Genomic DNA, 12,608 nt, shown 5'->3' with positions numbered 1-12,608 from the left:
AACTAATAGCAACAGAACTTGGTTTCTATAAACTGACGGTTTACTACAAACAAGTAGAGTAGGCAGCAGTGAATTGCCATACGTAGCCAAGCCACATAAGTGTCCTAAAATGTACCAGTAAACTTCCAGTCTAGTAGAATTATCTATTTCCAGTGCTCAATCAAAGTCAGTGTCAGAAACAGCCTTCAGGATGCTTCACTACATTTTATGTTAATTTCCTTTTTCTTTTTTTAAAAAACCTTATGTTGCCTTTCCTTCCTCCATACGCATTTCTGTATTTGGTATAATGTGTTCCCTTAACTGTTGTCCTGATTCTGCAGTTATATCTCATGAAACCTGAGGTAAGTCAAGAGACCTTTATAAAAACTAGAAGACCAACCTTTGTGGTTCCAGTTTGGGGTGCAGGTTGACATTGTCTGTGGTACTTAAGAATTTGCTTCTTTAACCTTTCCTTAATACCTCACTTTCTTTTCCTGGTTTTTATTTCCTTTTTCTTTTTCTTTTCCAGTGTTATCATGCTGCCTCTCAGCTTCTCTATCATTCTCTCCCTCCCTTCTCTCTTCTCCCTTGCTCTGATGCCTTTGATCTCTCCTAAACCACCTTTCAGCTCTACAGTCCAGCTCTACCCCTCACCGTTCAATGCCGACTCTATCACTAACCTTTTTCTCAACTTGCTTTCACGGTCTCTTTGACTCTATCCCCTCTATCTATGCACTTGATTTTCAGTATTTCCTTGCCCTCACTCTCTGTCAGCCTTCACCCTTCGGCCACTATGCACCACTCGGTGCAGAGCTTAGCCGCCAGCATCCTCAGGGGCTAATCATGCCAGAGCGGATGTATTTCCCAGTCCTAATGGAAATCCCAGTGACTGCAATGTTTTTCTCTGCAAAATTCACAGTAGAGGCTCTCTTAGAGACAGAGAAAGTATGTATTGGTCTGCTTTTGCTCCAGAATGAGACAACTTCGAAATGAAACAACCTCATTTAATAGTTCTGATAAATCATAGAGAAATAAAACATGCAAGCAACTTGTGGCAATCAAAGACTTCACTTATATGCAAAAAACAGAAATGGGTACAACTGTGATCCCAAATTCTTTGTTTCATAGCCTTTTTCTAGTCAAACAATCCCTTAGTATAAAATCATATTCCCCTGGAAAGATTGTGGGTAAAGAAAAAAAAATCAAGGAAGAAAAGAAAATATAAATACAAAAACAATAAAATAAACAATAAAATAATTTACAGATACCTGTCATTTTTTGTCTGCAAGAGGATTCTCTATAGAGAAGCAGAGGGAAAGGAAAGGGAAATTAATGAGAAACCTTGAAGGGCAGCTAAAGGAAAAATCTGAAGAAGGACAGAAGAAAAATATTGTTTCTAAAGAGAGAAAAGGGGGAAGAGCATCCTTCCAATAACTGAAGGTTCACTTAATCAAACTGTTACCCCTCACTGAAAGGGGCCTAGTCTGATGGCTAAATGAGCCTGTCCAGCCACTAGATAGGGGTTATAGCAACACTTATAACCATGAAGTATCTGGAGACACATTGGCGTGACCACCGACTCCCAAGCCCAGGGAGTGGGGGGGGCTCACGCACCAATGTTCACGCTCTTACCTGCTTACCCACTACCATTTTGCAGATCCTTCTTAATGCATGCAGCTAACAAGATGCTATTTGCAGGGCAGGCAAGCACAAAAACCCTGACTGGAAGTCCCAGTGCAGCGAGACAGTAAATATTGTGGCTTTTGGCCACAGAGATGAATGTTGCCGCTCCATTTCTGACCAAGCTCACAAAACCCAGTTGGTATTTGGACTGGAAGCAGCTTGTGCTGCAGGGAGCAGCGCTAGACAGACACCCGCAGTGCCGAGCTACCGCTAGTACTGTGCGAGCTGACACAGTACGGGTGGAGGTGTTGCCTTTCCAACAAAACACGAAACGGCAGTTCTTTTGGCAAATTTTTGTCATCCATTCTCACAAGACACCTTCTGGTAGCATAGAAGTTGCAACTTCGCTGTCTTGGCAATGGCCAACTCTGTTAATACCACCCACCCAGTTCAGTTTCCTCTGCAGTTTCGACTGGCAATGGCGTTCTTCATTTTCTGTCTTAAACTGTTAGGTGGCGGTGTTATGTGCTGTTAAATTGTTGTCACATCTCATCCCAAAGGTGGTGGTATTTCAGTGACTGATAAAGTGTGATCCTTTAAATTAAAACTAACAGGACAGGTATTGATAGCACTTTATCCCATAAGGGATCCTACCACTCAGAGGAAGATAGTGTTCACTATAAATCAGGCAATCAGAATCTAGCCCACATGGCATTGAGGTACAACATGTTAATATAGGAAAATGTTAGTTTTATTATCAATTTTATTACGTGGGTATTGACTGTGGCTATGTGACTATTGGCTGTGATAATATAAAAATCTCAGCACCTGACTAGAGAAAGGAAGAATTACAGAGTAGGTGAATATAACTATTACAGGGGTGGAGGAAACATGGTTGTAAAGAATTCAGGTAGAATCTTTATGTTGTTGGAAGAGATAAAGTCTTCAAAATGACAGAAAATAATTGCCTAATAAAGAGCTACAGTACTGCCCTAAGCTGCAGAACGAAACAATTATTTTCATGTAGCTCTTTGTCTTTAGAATCTTAAATTCTTTTTGCTGTTCTTCTGCTTTGTTTTTCCCTTGATCTGTGTGAAGATTTTTTCTCTGTACATTTAGCAAGTATCTTTTGTTTTCTTCCCTCTCACCCGCCCTGCGCAGGCTTATGTATAACGCTTCTCTGCAACTCACCTCTGCAGCACTGTTACCTTGCTGACCGCAACATCACATCATGGACCAGATCATTACAACCATCTGTTATCCAGCACAGTTGACATATTAACCTACAAATGCCCCCCGCTCTCTCCATTATCCTCCCAGGTCAGTTTGGTTCACTGGTACCCTGTGATAGATGATGCAAAAGGAGAGGAGATTAGAGCATCAGTGGCAGCAGACTGACTCTGAAGCTGATCAGTTTAGGCAGAAGGGATTTCTTGTGTTCCTATGATGCCGCTGCAGTATAAAACAAGAAATACTTCTTTATGCCTGTCATAGTGAGTGCAAAATGCCGAATGAGCGGAGGCACTGTGGGCAGTTGCTCATTTAATTAACTTGCGCTGACTGTATCGGGTCCCAGGGTCTAATGTCATTTTGACAGAGTTTTCACTTGGCTTCTTAGATGAGATCACCTATTCTGCAGACAGTCTCCGAGGCTATACGTACGTTGTATTTCATGCATGAGCCCAAACTCATCTCACCTCCAAACTGTCTGGATACTCATACATAGCTGGAGGGCAGCACGGGATAAAGCTTCAGCTTTTCCTATCCTTCGCTCAGTATCATGGTTGCAGCCCAGATGAGCCAAATTTGGCTCAATATGCCAAATATTTCCAGGCATGCCCTACCAGGCTAAGGTGTCTCTAAAGCACACGGTGGTTAATATGGAGGTCAGGCAGCTGATGAAGCACTAGAGGCATAGCCTGACTGATATGTTCGAGGATAACTGTAGCTTCAGATTCCTAATTCCTTTTCATAGGGATTTTTAGTATACCGCCTTTTTAATAGTGATAAGATTCGTGTGCATGTATTTCATCCCATAAAACCTCTCGTGCTAATATTGAATCAGTACTTTCCTATTTTGTCAAGTTAACAGCTTGCAAGTTGCAATTCCTTGGTGCCATGCAGTAAAGCAGAATACCCAGTTCAATCCCTTCCCAGTCGCCACTGAAAAGCTTTAGAAGGCATAAGTGCTACTGAGTAGATGCAGCTACAGAGTATTTCATACACCCAAGCACCTATGAAAGTCTTAGTTAATATTTCCAATGTATGTTGAGCTCATATTGTGTCCCTTAGAAATTGATTCCACTGCAAACGGTATAGATTTTCAGTAACATTGTCACCTGCATGATTTCAGTGAGAGAGCTTTTTCTTCTCTTTCTTTCCTGATTAGAAAAAGGAAAATAATGCAGCTGAACAAAGACTACAAAATGGATAATTTAGCCTACAAATTTTACCCTAATTTACTTGATCCTAATTTTCTGCTTTTAGAATACTGGCAAGAAGATAATGATTTCCTGAATGTATTCATTATCATCTCTCCAGATCATTTCTTGAAGTATTTAAAATTCACTATACAAACTGTACAGTTTAGTTGCAACTGGTCAGTTAAATCACATGGCATTTTCTCTGTTCTCTGACTGGTGGATGAATACAGCAAAAAGTATGTGGCAATGTCAAAAATCTAGTTCTGCACATGGTCATGCCAACTTGATAGGTTCTTTGTAGGGATATTTATGAAAATAACATTTCTATTGCAATGTCAGTTGAAAAAAGAAAAAGACAGTCTAAAAATAAGAACCAAAATGCATTAGTTTTTGAACAAGTGTTCACTGAAAGTGGTTTTCAGTATTCCCTCAAGTTAAGCAACCAATCTATCATACTGAAAAGAGAGGTTTGGTAATTCGGGAAGCATAACATAACTCAGAGTTGGCTAATGATGTTCTGCATTAAAGGCATTCACTGTGCCTGACTGCCAACCGCGCACTGAATTTTCCCAGTGATTAGTTAATGAACTAAATGTGGGTTGCAGCCTATTCAGAAGGTTTGAGGTGGAAGTTGATTGTCTTTTGCTGTCACCTGAAAAAACATTACATAGATTATAACTGGTGCTGGAAATTTTCCAGTCAGCCTTATCATGTTCCGCTACACTGTTTGTTAGAGACACATACTTCAACTCTTGCAAAGTGAAAAAAAAAACCCAAGTTAGGTAAACACAGTATCATATTAAGAAACAAGAAGTCCACATATTCATAAAAACAACAGAGAAAAACCTTTGTCTAAAATCTCAGTAATAGAATTCTGGGCTCATTGATTTTAACAGGCTTTGGATCAGGCCATTGTTTCTGTTTCAGCGACAATATCTGTATCATTTATTCATTTCTACAGGTGTTCCTAACCTTAAAGGAAAAAATTGTGCCATTTATTAAAGGCTACTCCTTGGCATTAATTTTATAAAGTGAGCTTTAGAGCCCTCTTTAAATTCAAGAAGTAAATCTATGCCAACAGAGTGCCAGCGAAGAGACCGTTACGAGTTAACAACACTGCATAATGCTGAATAGGAGACAGCTCAACTTCCCATTTAGTTTTGACTCTGCACTGATCAACCCTTTCTTAATAGCGCCATCTCAGCAATGTGCTCATCTAAAAATACCCTTCAGCTTCACTGCAATTTAGATTTTTTGGCTCTAACAATTTTTTGGTGTCAGGCTGATAGTACAAAGGACTAGTATGAAACCATTCACTCCTTTGCCCCCCACTTTAAACTGGCAATGATTGGAAAGGATTTTTTTGTTAACTTGTTTATTTTTACATGAATCTATATGTTGGAATTTGAACCATCTGATTCATTTTTGTGAAAGTAACTGAATTTCTTTTATCTCATTCCATAACTTCCATAAGGAACCAGTAGCACACCTTTCCTTCAACCAGAGTATCACTGAATGAAATGAGAGTTAAAACAAGAAAAAAAATGAAACCAAAAGAAGAACCTGAAGATACTTGCTCTTAAAAATATTAGTTCCAGAACAGAAGTCAGATAAATGAGTATGCAACTTGGAGAACTTGGCATTGTTGCTAATCATCCTAAACCTGTTTTGTAAAAGGAGAAAAGATACTGATCTACAATATTCAGTGGACTATAACAATTCTGTCATGGCATCCCTCAAAGGCAGGATTGAGATCAATTCACCCAAAATCCATTATCATCTCAGAGTGACTGGTTATCACAGCTTCTGGTCTTAAAAGAGAGCTGCATAACGTCTTGCAACTAATCCTAGTTATGGGATTGTACAAAGTAGGATTAGCAAGTTATAGCTTCAATTGGAATTTAAGATTTATGATATGCTGAAAGTCTGACTGGGATTAAAACGTTGCCCTGCCTGGCAGGAAACGGTGTCCTGCTTCACAACGCAGAGCTTAGCCAAGCAAGGGAGATGCAGTTTGCTTAGTCTGCTACCATCAGGCCCCAGGGATATTAGCTGGAGGGAATGGACAGTGATCTGGTAGCAGGAAGGTCAGTGGTCTTTCCTGATCAATTTAAAGACTGAGGAAGCCTCAGTCTCCTTTGAGGTGAGAGGAGAATCTGAATAAATCTCAAATGATAAGTCTGGCCTATAAAAGGAAACATAGGGCCCCAAATCCAGATGTTTTGGATTCAAAGACCATTGCCTGACAGCTGGGCCACAGTGAAAAGAACCTTTGGTGTTAATTAAATGATAGGAAGATATAATCCTGGTCTGCTTTTCATCTCTGTCTACCTGTTTCTGTAAAATTTCTGATCCTGTATTCAGGCAAAAAGTGTACGTATTCGGATAACCATTTTTATTACTACTGATACTTTGGCTTTTTTTTAAGGATGATTTCAAGGAAACTTGTACACATGAAAGCATACCATTCCTTTGGGTCTGGTGATCCTTCAACTCAGGCTGTTGAAGCAACTGCGTTGCTCATCCTCCTACTCTGTTTCTCCAGAGTATCCAAAGGGTAACATCTTTTTCCTGAGCTGCACATCCCTCTGTTTGAAAGTAGTTAGCACAGAAGACAATGTGAGAGAAATATGTTTTGGTAACCAAGGTAAAATCCCTCGCACCTGAAAGAGAACCCTAACCCTAAGGATTTAAGGCAGTTTTAACCAGCTTAATAAATGACAAAAAAGTCAAACACGACACAGAGAAAAATGCAGTCCTTGGGGGAAGACTGATACCATCTGGGGAAGTTGCTGAGAGTATGAACACATTTCATTAGCCGTAAAATGAAGTAACACAAATGCAGAAAATGCATAAGCATGGCAAGAGTCTGTGTTCACACTAATTTAATTTATCCACAGATACAAGGGATTTTGATAATGCCCCTTGTTCACATGAACAAAGATGCATATTTTTTGAACACATGCTATTAAAAAAAAAAAGTTCGTGTGTAGGCTTTAAACTAATACCCAGTTTTTAATAACCTCCAGTATCTTTGTGTGGTTTTAATCACTGCTGACTTCAATAATCCATAGCATACCCTGAAAGTTACTAGTTTTCTCTTGATCAAGTCCTAGAAACAGAGATTTCCACATTCATTGTTTATGCCTTTGTCCATGACAAGTATGATTTACATAGAAATTATACAGTCAAAAGAACAAGAACTATAACATACAGTATAAAACATATAAAATATCTTTCCTCTGCCTGAACAGATATGGTAATTTTCCACAGGAATTAGTGAACTAGTCTGATTTATTGATCTTTGAGGTCAAACTTAGATTTTGGTTGGTTGGTTGGTTGGTTAGTTGGTTGATTTTTGTTTTGCTCGTTTTGTTTTGCCTTGCCCTTTTGAATTTACTGAAGGTGAGGTCAAAGTGTTAATGCATTAATGCAGTATTAAAACGCCCCACTCACGACTGTCTGAATATCCTTCAAAGTTGACATCCTGTTTAATATCTGTATCCATCATCTCTGAAAAACAATGTCATGTTGGAACTTTAAACTGTCATATGAAAGTAGGCAATTGTGGTGCTGGTCCTTCTTTAGCTGAGTTTCACAAGGAAAGGCTAAGAGGGAAAAAACCCTTAAGCGAAGAGAGATAAGTTTACTTTCTTGAAAAATGTCCTTTATTAAAGACTCAAGCTCCAATGAATCTGATTGAATTAAACTTCAGAAGTGTGAGCAACACTATTTTTTATGGCTTGCAGCAATTTCTAACCGAAAGGCAGGTAACAAGTATAATAGGTTTACATCTGATATTCTGGCTTTTTGCACACCAAGGACTTAATTCTCAGAGGACGTGTAATTTTGAGCTCCATTTTCCTACAACTGTAGTCCTCTCATGCCCAAATCTCTATGTCCTTTCAGAACAGTTGCATGGCATTACTGTATTCTAATCTTTAGGTACAGAATTAAAGCTGGACCAATATCATTGGTGCTTTGTGGTTAGTAAAACAAGATGCTGTCCATGTTTCCAAAATATTCTGTTCTCTTTGGCACATGATTTGCAAAATTATCCACAAAAAGAAGAAAAAAGTATAGCAACTGTAAACCTCCCTGTTGACATAAGGACCTACACTAAAATGTGTGTATGTCATACTGTTCATATTCTGTGTTTGTGTTTATTTATTTATTTATATACACACTGTGTACACATAGATTTATACATCAGTGTTATTTAGACTTTGCTGTGCTTCCTAGATCATTTATTTAGATTGAAAAATACCACTTGATATTTCTTAGGGTGAAATTCATCCTTGTGCAACGGCCTACAAGCTACTCGAGGCCCACTTATTTCAGGGTTTAAGTAGTACTTCAGTGATGTATAGCCTTGTACAGATAGAGTTTTACCCATAAGGAGCATCTCACTTCTTTTCTCTTGATACTTTTAATTGCGCAGTAGGACAATAAATGTGTTTTGTAAAATACTGTAAAATTTGACGTTTCCCTCCCTCTTAGTAATTTGTATTCTTATTTCTAGTGGATTTTTTTCCTATTTGAAGAAAGGAAGAAAAAGGGATTTTAAAGCAAAACCTATGTCTTCTTTTTTTCTTAACATCACCATTATTGGTCATAATACAAATACCATGAGGAGAAGTGAGGTGAAATTTGATGTACACAGCAGAAGAGAATCAGCTTCACTTTGCCTTAACCATGTTATTGTTCACCCCTGACAGTAGTAAAAATATCATTTTTCAGCAAGCAAACAAGCATAGGAACACTTTGGAGGAGAATTGGTGCATACAAACTTTTTATTGCCATAGCTGTGCATGGCACTTTGAACCCAGGCTAGTCAGATACGTTCCTTTTCCTCAGAAAAACAAACCAGGTCTTATCTACCATATACTGGAGTCAGTGGAAGTCCTTCCATCAGCTTCAAAGAAAATTGAATAAAGCCTGCAGTGCAAAGGCTAAAAGATGAAATAAGATTAGAGAGATGTGTGTGAAAAAGCACTAATTGAAGAACAGAGGCATTAAGAAGAAAGGATTAGATAGATTATAAATCCAATGTATAGGGAATTGTTTCATGCATGATCATGAGGTGGCTGAAGCCAATTGTTACGTTGAGCAGAGGCTTCTGTTCCCTAGCGCTCACTAGGGACAACTCTCAAGACAAAGACAGCAAGCCTTTTTTCAAATTTCTTGGCCCTGAATGAATGCCATGCTACAGACAGACATAAGCGGAAACTGGGTGAAGAGAATTTTAAGTAACATGTCAGAATTTATTCTCATAAATATATGACAAATAGCTTCAAATCCAGATGTATACGAATATAGTATACAGTACGCATATAGTTTTCTGTTTAATGATCTGCTAAGATCTATAGCTTTTCATTCTTGTAGCTTTTCTTAGATATCAATTCATTCATAGCTTTTCTTAGATATCAATAAAATATCTTGTACTAGTTCCAAGGTTCTTGGACATATTAATAATTACAGGCACAAGACCTAGATAAAAACAGATTTCAGAAGCCGACAATGAGAGAAGATTCTGAGAAATTGTTCATGAATGTCTAAATGCCTACTACCTTAATAAAAATCAATTGCTGGAGCTAAATAAATGACCTGGGAAACATAGTGAAATCTAAATACTACTTATGTACATATTCACACTTGCAGATTATATAAGCAGTATTTACTCACACTTACATATAAATTTTAGATAAGGAATATCCAACAGCTAATAATATCACAATATGCACTAAACACTAAATTTCATGACACTTTTTAGTGTCAGAGGTTTCTTCGTTAAGCCATGCACTGATTTAAAAAAATTATGACCTAATCAAAACAGAAAATAAAGACAGCAGTCTTCACAAGTTCAATGCAACAAGAAGGGTTAGCATTAATCAATGGCAATCATTGATTTTTATAGAAACTGCTAATTATGAGCTACACTGAAAAAGACAAGTTCATTCATTCTTATGACTGCAATGTTGCTGTCAGTCCAATAAGGCTATCAGAAAGCCATATCATGATAATATACCAAAGAGAAACATGGCATACTAATCATTTTCATACTGGGTAGCAGTAACTCTAGACATTAGCACTCTGTGACTTTTGCAGTTATTTACCATTTTGGTTGAGAATAATTGCTTAATTTGTGCAACTGTAAGACTAAAAATTGCATTCAAGGAATGGAGAAAGACAGAAAGCTGTCTCAGTGATGACCAGGGCCACTTTTAAGATAACGCTCGTCTAAAATACTCTGGTCAAAACTTTTTTTTCTGAGTCAAAAGACATTTTTGGCACGCTTTCTATTCCTTTTGTTTAACTGTAGAATCAAAACAAGAAGTGTAAGGAGCAAGTATCCAGCCTTTGGCTCATGTTTAGGTCACTGAGGTAGACAATACTGGTTCAAATGTTACGAAAAACTAAAAAGTTAATTGCGCTACTGGAAAACAGATTCATGAATTTACTTTCTGGAAGCATTATTACATTGTTTGTCCAAATTATTCCCGAACCTTTAGCACAAACCTGGCCATTTAATTACATGGAGGATAAAAATTAAATTCCATGAAAAACTGGAAGGCCTCCCCTCCAGTACCACATATATCTTAGCAGGAAGACGGTCTTCAGTGAGGATATTTCTTATGCCAAGAAAGTGAAAGCAGGCAATTGCCCCTAAGCCATATCTGTGATGCTGCTTACTTATAAAGGGAAAGCCTTTAACATGTTTTGCTTTCGTCATAGGTCTAGTCTTGCACGCGGGTAACAATCAGACTGTCAGGCGTAATTCTATATACACCTGCACCTGCCACAGCTAAAGATGGGACTCAGCAAGTCCTTCCAAAGCTGCAAATTGTAACTGTGCAGCCAGGACATCAGCAAACATGCATTACGCGTGATGTGCCTTGCTTGTAAGTTCACCACGGAGCTTGGCACTAGCCGGGTTATCATCCGTTTCTTTAGAGTTTTACGGAGAAGTTTCAAGAGTTGATTTTTCCAATTTCTAAAATAGATACACTTCCTCACGTGAGGCAAGTTTCTGTACCATTGCCAGAGATTATATCTAAAGGCGTAATAATATACAGGCGATACTGTAAACCTCTAGCCTTCCTTTTGGGGGTCAGAGAGTGGTGGAACAAACAAATTGTTTCAGGTCCTCCCCATCTTAGATAGGAAAAACAAAAACCCTAAACAAATAATACACCTGCACACATAGCACCAGGCAAGCTCTGCTGCAAATTTTAAAATTTTGCTGCAGAAATATTCCCTCTTTCCTCAAGAGACAGAGAAAGCCTAAACTCCCTGCAGGTATGGCTCCTCTGCAGGGAAATGTTTCATTGTGCGGGTACACAGAGAGCACCAATACACATCTTGGGCCATATATAGTTATGAGAACGGCTCCCTTTATGACTGGAATAAGGATCCCCCAAAATATTTCAAGATGTTGGCTAGACATTGGTCTCCCACTGCTCCTAACAGATTAGCAAACTACTTGTGCAAATCAAGGTTAAAATCCAGAGTGAATTAATGTTTCCACCACAGTATGCTGAACGTGCAATTGCTGCTGGGTGACTTTGGAGGAAATAAGGAGGAAGCACGTGGCAAAAAACTTCTGCTTCCTAATTTTAACGCCCGCCTTTGTGCCCTCCAAAGGGTTAAGAATACCAGAGCGCTCTCCTTAGCACAGGAGGGGTAAAGGGGCACCTCGAAAATAAAAGGCAGCTCCGACTACTGCCAAGCTTCAAAACAACTCCCAACTTGCTTGGTGATTCAGAGCGCTGCTGCTCCCCGTCTGTCTGTTTTTAAACATGCCTGTGCCCATGCGCTTGCTGGGAGAAGTCAGAAGGAGAGGTAGAAATAACACGGCAACGTGAGAAAGGTCACCCTGCCGACAGGCCCAGCCCGAGCTGCAGCTCAGAGCAGCCAGGGAGGGATAAGCCCTGCCTAAGCACCTGAACCCAGGGATGTCTCAGACCTTTCCACGTTTGCCGAGCAGCACCTGCAAAATTCCAGAGACAAAAGGCTAACACTCTTATAAACTGTGATTTTTGCCTTGTTTTCACAGGTGAGTGTCATTTCAGGGGTGATGTAAACAAGTACACAAACAAAGAAGCACAGTGACAAAATCTAGGTCCCAAATGTTCTTCTCCAGCTTGCGGCATTCTTCACACATGAAACTGTCTCCTTAGGATGGGGTTATAAGTGGGGCTTTATCCCCGTCCCGTCTTGCGTACAGACTAGAGTGCACATTTACGTACTTGAGGGCACTGGAAAAAATCGCTTTACTTCTCCGTATAATCACATTCTTGCTGGAAAATACACTTGACTATATCCCTATATTATTCATTGTTTCTAAAGATTTTGAAGATCTAAAGGCTATAAATTACTCAAGCGTGAGGAGGCAATTTCACTTGCATTAGTAATTTTTAAATATTTTAGAAAGTTAGATTTTGCAGGCCTAAATTTTCTGTCATTCACATTATTAGTCATTTCTGAATAAGCCTCGGACAAGGAAGAATTAACTCTAATGAAAGCACACTGCCCTATCTGAACCAAAAATCCACCCATTAATTAGCTTAAACACATAATAAA

The 12,608-nt window shown here is 38.9% G+C and overlaps 1 long non-coding RNA gene across 2 annotated transcripts in view; it reads right to left on the bottom strand.

The window, feature by feature from the left end:
• The window catches only part of LOC106491918 (uncharacterized), a 488,135-nt gene that overhangs the window by 371,022 nt on the left and 104,505 nt on the right, over positions 1-12,608 (bottom strand). The gene's annotated exons all lie outside the window — the stretch shown is intronic.

The sequence above is a fragment of the Apteryx mantelli genome, chromosome 5 (genome assembly GCF_036417845.1).
Source record: "Apteryx mantelli isolate bAptMan1 chromosome 5, bAptMan1.hap1, whole genome shotgun sequence".
Classification (NCBI taxonomy): domain Eukaryota; kingdom Metazoa; phylum Chordata; class Aves; order Apterygiformes; family Apterygidae; genus Apteryx; species Apteryx mantelli.
The sequence above is the reverse complement of the archived record's forward strand: the minus strand, read 5'-3'. Positions and strand labels throughout refer to the sequence as shown.